We start from the raw sequence: 8,554 nt of genomic DNA on the forward strand, positions 1-8,554 counted from the left end.
CTAAAACGCTACTGTCAATCAAACTATCGTAGGAGGGGCCTGTCTGTGTGACGTCACACAGACAGGCATCTGAGATCAGCTCGATTTGAGAAAGGGGAAAACATTTAACCAGATTTTTAAAAAAACCACTGGGTGGATCTTTATCATTATAGGGTGGTTGTGTACACACGCTGCCAACACACATTTCAGTTCAAACAACTTGTAAAAGTGCATGTAGCATCCTATGACCCCTTTAAGATCGAGTTTGAGATATTGTTGCAATCTTCTCTTAGGTCAAATATCTGGGACTCAGTTTGGTTTCCATTTGATCACATTTCTGTCTAGGAGAAACAGTTGAGATATCACATAGATTTTTTTTTTTGTAATACACTTTCAAAATCTCTTCTGTTTTTATTTCCAATGGCAGCAGCAGGCTAAAACGGCAATATCTCTGTTGGTTTTCACCTATTAATTTTCTCATGTTACACTCCACTTCACCTGATTCAGCTCAGAAACATGCTATCATGCTTTTCTTTTCACCGGCGTCTTAAGAACATACATAATTATGTGTGAGCATGCAGAAATTACCTTTTCATCACAAATGATTTCCAAGGCAATGAAATGTGGCACTCGATGGTATGAGGAAACTTTAATGAGAGGAATCTTCTCACTAATGGAGTCATGCTATCTGCTCTACTTGAAAGACGCTTGGATATTTACGTACATTGCATTGCAATAAGTGGCATATCATCCAAGAACAAAAGTATAGCGCAGGTCCTGGGTTCTTACAGATCTTATTGAGTTACATATCATCTTTTAAAGAGCTTTGCTGTGTATTGATTGCTATTTTCCCCTCTCCACACACAAGCTGCCCACCAATCGCTAGCATCATTAGCTTAAGATTCCTGGCTGGCACCACGGTAATGGAGCAGACGATTAATTGCTCACAGCCTCTGTTTGGTATCGATTGCCTAACTCGACCCCCAAATCCAAGAGACTGCAAAAACACACAATATTCAGACAAACTCACAAGACAGTCAACAAAAGAAAGTTGCATGTCTTTGCATGGCCTTTTCTCAGTCAAAACTGTCTAAAAACATGGCATTTTATTTGTTTTTTGTCTTGCAGCAACATCCACAGAGATGCTATTGATCACGTTTGTCCGCTCTGAATGCGTATAGACACTGAGGTTGCGTTGCTATCAGAGCATGAACGAGCTGTTAATGAGAGGATTACTATCAAAGTGAAGGCAGCTTACGAGCTAATTAGCATGCCAGCTGTATCTCTGATATCTGATATGCAGATTGATATCACTCGACAAACATTATACACAGATCCATATCTGTCTGGCACATTTGGTGTGAGAGCAGAACTCAGTATCACTCGAAAGTTCTGTTACAAAACCCAGTGTGCTGCTTAACAAGGGTTATATAGTTTTACACTTTTATATTATACAATACTACAAGTGTGCATTATATGATAAATCAAATCAAATACAGATATAAAATATTACACATACTGTTAGAATGTTAAATATAAAATATTGTATTAAATGAAAGAAATATTATAAATATTATATTGTAATAATAAATATTATATTACATAACAATGAAGAACATAAATGATATATTTTATACTATAATACATTATACTGTATAAATATAATGAATATAAATACCAAGTATTACATATATTTATAATAGTGTTAAACATAACATTGTATTATATTTTAGACAAAAATATAAAATAATAAATAAAGATATAATTTCATATTTATTCATATTATATTCAAGATATATAATATTAATCAATGTGATAAAATTGTATATTTATATATATTTTATCATTTCAAATAAATATATAATATTTCTTAATATTATATATAAAATATATAACAATGCTAATAAATGTTATAAAATTCTATATTATAATACATTATAATGTAGAACATTATATAAACATAATACTGCATTATATTGTGTATTTCATAAATATAAATATTTAAGACAAAATGACAAAATAATAATGAAATGAACATTTGGAAATATGATATAAATATTAAAGACATAAAATTATTTAAAAAATTAAATAAATATATAATTTTATACAATTTATTAATATATAAAATATATAATAATATTATAAATATTATACAATTATATGCAAGAATACATAGTAATGTATAACATTAAATAAACAATGTATTCTATTTCAGAAACATAAAGACACAAATGGACAAAAATAAATATGTATCTAAAATGTATATACTATAATATTATGTACAGTTTCCAGTAGTAAACTGACTTCCAGGAGGGAACAAAAAACTAAATGTTGAAATACCACTGGATTCATTATCGGCTATTTTGAACAGCTTTTCCTGAACTGTTTTGACGTTTTAAGACATTAAACTCCTGCTAAAGATTTCTCTTGAGCAGCAGCAGATCTCAGCGTTATCATAAAAACACATGACTGGATTTCACCCGGGAATAACGGCGGTAAATCGCAAAGGCTGCGATTAGAACATTCAGAAAGATAAGGAACATACTGTTTAACATTTCAGCAGTGCTAAAAACACTGAGCGCTGTTGGTTTATAAATGTATACTCTGCTTTTACACGATATTTTCGACTTTGTTTTTGTTTTACGTTTTATATTGCATGCACATTCTGAGTGATCTGAGCACCAAATCAATCCTTCTGGAATATTATATCTGTCAGACATTTCAGAGCTTTTCATTACAATAAGCAGAGCAGAGTTGAGCTACAGTTGTACAGACTGTCGGATTGCGGCGGCTTTCGCATTGGTTTAAATGAGAAGAACAAACCGTCATATCAGTTGCTTTTATAAGCTCATTAAACCTGCGCGATTAGGGCCTGATCATGCACTGAAGAGATAATGAGAGATTCAAACTGTCAGACAATTTCCTTTAAAGACCAACAAAGGTCTCCAACGCTCCATTGCTTTCTTTAAAACATTAGCTCCAGCCATTAGATCCAAAACCTAGTGAGCTGCCTACCTAGAGAGCACTGCTGATAAAAGCAGGCAGCAGAATTACTCTATACTGCCTTCTAAGATGACTTTCTTAAGGTAGGACTTCATGTTCCTTTTAGGAAAGGCAGCTCAGATTTTTTTTTCACAGAGCTCGGCACAATGCAAATGCATAACATTTTTACTTGTGTATTTTTATGCATTGCTATGCATTGCATGTTTTTTTCCCCAAGCTTCAAAGACAGCATTGCATGTTCCTTTTGTAATGAAGACAAGCCCATACACACATAAGCATAAAAATATAAAACATAAAATACCATATCAAATCTATTTTTAAAACTATACAAATTTAGAATTTTGAGTTGGTGCAATGCATTGTTTACAAAGTTTTTATATTAAAAAAACGTATTTTTATTTAACATTATTTAAATAAAAGTATTTATTTTTTTAACATTATTAATATATATATATATATATATTTCTATATATTCTATATATATCATACATAATAAAAATAAAATAAAATAAAAATAAACCACACAAGCATAAAACATATTACATATTTAAAAAAATATATACAAATATTAATAAATATTTTCATGCATTTTTCAAGCATACATTTTTGTAACTCAATAAGATTGTGCAATGCATTCTGGGATTGTATGAACGGCAAAGAACAATGCTTTATATAATATAACATAATATAATATAATATAATAATTATTTATATTGTATTTCTTAAATATATTACAATGTGCTATGTTTTCTGGGTTAGTAGCTAAGCAGATTTCAGTCAATGTTTCTGTCAAGAGCTTCCCATACACTTCTTGTGAGTTCCTGCCTACAGTATGTCGAGCGTTTCCAATTACTTACAAGGTTCAACTTGATTCAGGACGCTGCCAATATAAGCTCACTAGGTTATGAAACAGCTATTGTCACGATCCGGGGCCTGATTTAGCTAAACATCTTTAACCACAGGATGTTGTTTGGCTATCCCATTCGGAGGCCATGTTTTCCACTGTCATATCGCCGGGGAGGACATGTCGGCGCGATCGCTGGCATTCAGTGTGGAGGTCACCCTGTTCCCACGGGCCCATTTGTTGACTTCCGGGCCCGGGGCCAACATCCTCAGCAGATGGGTGGACGGTACCCGATCGTGACCGATTGGACAGACCTTTCGGAGATCAATCGTGAGGGTGCTTAATATGAGATGAACAGCGAGACTTCAGCCGAGACTGTGTGCTTGTTACACATCTCCATTCCTTCTCTCCTCGGGGCATGTAGAAGCTGGACGGCACCCAGAGCCATGGAGCTCGATGGCAGCTTAGCGCAGATACGGATGCAGCAGTGCTAATGAGTCGCCTCCTGCCCACATGAAGCCTGGTGGCCAATTAGCATTCTGTTCACACACACACACGGTGCAGGGAGACATTGGTCCCACACAGCTCTTACAACACCTTCTCAGCGGCCACATATTTGCACACGCTTCCTTTTCCCCTCGTCATCCATTCACACCTTTTAAGGGCTCATTGAGCACTCGCCAAAAGCCGTGGCTTCATTTAGTGCCTCCATTCACATTTACAGCGTGATTTTGTACACTCAGTCGTGAGCGGGACCTTCTCTTTAACACAATATCATTTTCTTTCTGAATGTAATTGCTGTTGCATGAATAGATGCAATTTGTTCTCGCAGGCTAATGAGTTTCTTCTTGAATAAACTCTAACTGGTGCTCCACAAGCGGGTGCGATTAAGCAGAAAGCGCTTTAGGGGGAAAGCATGAATGGACCAGCACCTGAGATAGCCGTCTGATAAGAACACACAGTGTTAAACGAAAAGATAAAACACTGTTTGCCCTCCTGTGTTTGCGAATGAAGCTCTGAGTCAACATACACGCTGGTTTTGCTGACTAATTCAGCATTGACACTGAGAGATGCTCTGAGGGCATAACGCTCACAAGCCATTTTCTGTTACTGAATGCACTTTTGATTGAAAGAGGAACACCAACGGAAAAAATATGCAAAATTAGATTTTATCTTTGGGAATTTAATGAATTGTGAAAAGTGAGCATTACTGTATGCTGGGGTGAACAATTTAATGATTAACTTGTTGCTTTTTGAATAAATCAGTGCAAATTTGAATGAATTGGGTAAATGAATTCACATATAAAGATGAATCTGTTTATGAACAAATCAGTTGAATGGATGATTCAGTGACTCATCATAAAGATCACCTGTTTCATTCCTAAATGAATTAGTGTTTTTGAACAAATTGGTTGAATGAATGATTCTAAAGACTCACTTGATTCATTCCTAAATGAATGATTGTCTTTGAATGAATCAGTTAAAAGAATGAGTCAATGACTCGCTTATATATATACAGTCTGAATATAATTTCTGAATGAATCAGTGTTTCTGAACAAATTGGTTGAATGAATAAAGTCACTTGATTATTTCCTGAATGAATTATTGTCTTTGAACAGATAAGTTAAATGACAAAGTAACTTTATTCATTCCTAAAGGATTGTTTTTACAAATCAGATGATTGAATGAATGAAAAAACGATAATTCAATAACTGACAGTAAAATGTTTAATTTTAGGGTGAATTAGTTCTTTAAAGATGATGATTCATTCATTATCATCATTATAACCTTGATAAAGACTACACTAGAAAGACTAAACCTGTAATAAATGTACAGCAAGTTTCTGTGCTTAAAAGCATCTGCTAAATGACTCCTTTGTGTTGAATGTAGAGGTTCATGGAGTCCTTAGGCCTTTATAAATCTCTTCAGACATCAACAAACGCAAACTCAAGCACATCTCCTGCACTGTGGTACTTCAGCTTGTGTAGTAGCAGTTTGGGTTTCTCAAGAGCGTCATAGATCAGTCACTCAGGAATTGGAGAACGCTGCACCTGGGAAAGATTACATGGTGCTCAATGTTGAGTAGCAGAAATTGCTTGTAGTGCTCATCCCTGATGAACCTATTTTGTGCTGAGGTATGGCCGCTTGCGGAGTCGCAGGGTAAATATGACTTAGTGCTCCTGCGCCTGCTTTCGGCCCCAGGGCATCACGCTGGCATTTGCCCACTGACTCTTTGGCCGTTAGCGTTCCAGTTCTTATTAGCATGTATTGACCCTCTTTTGCTCAGAGGAATGGAGTCAAATCATGGCATGCATGCAGATGGAGAAGTTCGCCATGTTGGATTTGTTCTGCAGTTGAATGTCACGGTTGATTTCAAAATGGAACCCATTTCGGATCGTACCATGACCCCTACATCACAAAAGCAGTTCTTAACTATATTTTTGCATTTTATGAAGCAAACATAAGTGTTGTTTGCCCAAACAAAACCCACCGCCACAAAAGCTAAAGTGCTTGCTAGCTGGTTTCTTATTAGTTCAAGTCAAAATAGAGGCTCAGGTTCAATCTATGGTTGTTTGCAATCACAAATGCTTGCACACTGAGTTCATGAGACAACTATTGCACTAGTTATACTGTCCATTGACAAATCCACCCAGTGATGCATCACTGCAGACCGTGTGAACTGATATCTTGAGAATTATTTGTCAAGAAATCCATCCCACACTGTATTACACAACCAACCACAAGAACGACTGTGCAAGATCTCCAACAATTTGGAAATCTTGACCTTTGAGTCAAATACGTCTTACTATTCCAGTTTATTATGCAGAGACACATGTAAGAAAGACATTTATAGCTTAGGTAACACAGCAACATTGGCTCAGCCAATCGTGTGGGTTTGGGGGTGGGGTTATCTGGTTGGCTGGCCAGTGGCAGACTGTTTGAAATTAGTGTGTATTTTTGGAATTAGTGTTACAGAAACGAGAGGCGTAACCTTTAAAATCAGGCCTCTGCATACTAACTGTTCAAGTAATACCAAACCATCAAAAGTGTGGGGTCAGTAAGATTTTTTTTTTTCTTAATTTTCTTAAGAATTTCTTAAGCGAGAACACATTAAATGAATCAAAAGTGACAGTAAAAGATTTATGATGTTAGAAAAGATTAGTATTTCATTTTTTAAAAACTTTCTATTCTTCAATGAATCCTAACAACAACAAAAAGTTTTCAAAAAGCCAAAAAAATAAATTTGACATTGAAAATCAACATTGAGAAAATGTTTCTTGAGCATCAAATCAGCATATTAGACTGATTTATGAAGGACCATGTGACACTGAAGACTGCAGTAATGATGCTGAAAATTCAGATTTGCATCACAGGAATAAATTTCTTTTTAATTTATATTAAAACAGAAAATAGTTATATGAAATTGTAATAATAGTTCACAATTTTACTGTTTTTTACTGTATTTTTATTAAACAAATGCATAAAAGACATCTTTCATAGACATTTAAAAAAATCTTACTGACCCCAAACTTTTGAACATACTATAGTACTGAATGATTATGAATGATTACTATTTACACAGTATCCTCAGGCACTTTAAATTAATCTCAACATCTCCACCAACATTCATAAATGCAACTAATGGACCAGATCAAATATGTGAACATGAGACGTGTTGAAATGATGTCATGTGACTCAGTCCAGACTGGCTTGTGTAATAGATGAGTCAGTCTGCTCTTCTGCTCTGGAGTCTCTCATCTAATCAGCATCAAGTGCTGCATTTCCAATTTACTCTGAAGCATTGCAATTTAGGGGGATTTGAGTTAATGAATCCCCTATAGGAGACTTATTTCTTCCATCTGGACCTGTGGTACCGCATTTATCCAAATAAGAGCGCTAAACTTGATAACACTGGCCAGACAGTCCACCAGACAAGTTAGGAGTAGTTTACTTTAACTGTAGTGATGGACTAAAGAAGATATTTTTGAATTTGAAGAGAAGTGTGCTGTTACTTTTCTACCTGATTAGACATGATAAAATAGACAAAAAAGCTCAGATGACAAAAGTATGTTCTAAGAAAGTTTTGCTAACATTCTCTGAACGTTCACACGGTCAAGTTTCTAAAACGGTTGTGTGAACATTAAGTGAACATTCCATTCTTTTCATTTTTAAACATTGTGGAAATGTTACTACTGAAACAAGTAGTAACATTTAAACTTGACCACATCTCCCTAGAAACTACCTAGCAGGCCTTAGCATTGTGAGATGGGCAAAAATGCAAAAATCTAGTTTGCATTTCTCTAAGTATATCCAGCTAACAAAAATACATTTTAAGTGTTTGAGTGCATTTACAAAGTCCAGGATTGTTTTTAAAATGCTTATGCGAACATTAATTAAAGTGGTCATATGATGCTTTTTTAAAGATCATTATTTTGTGTATTTGGTGTAACGGAATATGTTGACATGCTTTAATGTTCAAAAAACACATTCTTTTTCAAATACTGTACATTATTGTAGGTCCTCTATGCCCCGCCTCTCTCAAACGCTTCGTTTTCTACAAAGTCCCTCCTTCCGACAAGCGCAGTCTGCTCTGATTGGCCAGCTGACCCAGTGCATTGTGATTGGCCGAACACCGCAAGCACTCGTCGGAAATGTAACGCCCCTTACCATAATCGCCATCTTTCAAAATAAATGTAAAGACAGTAAATAATGTCATTAGTTTTACCA

The sequence above is a fragment of the Sinocyclocheilus grahami genome, unplaced genomic scaffold (assembly GCF_001515645.1).
Source record: "Sinocyclocheilus grahami isolate Dianchi unplaced genomic scaffold, SAMN03320097.WGS_v1.1 scaffold56.1, whole genome shotgun sequence".
Classification (NCBI taxonomy): Eukaryota; Metazoa; Chordata; class Actinopteri; order Cypriniformes; family Cyprinidae; genus Sinocyclocheilus; species Sinocyclocheilus grahami.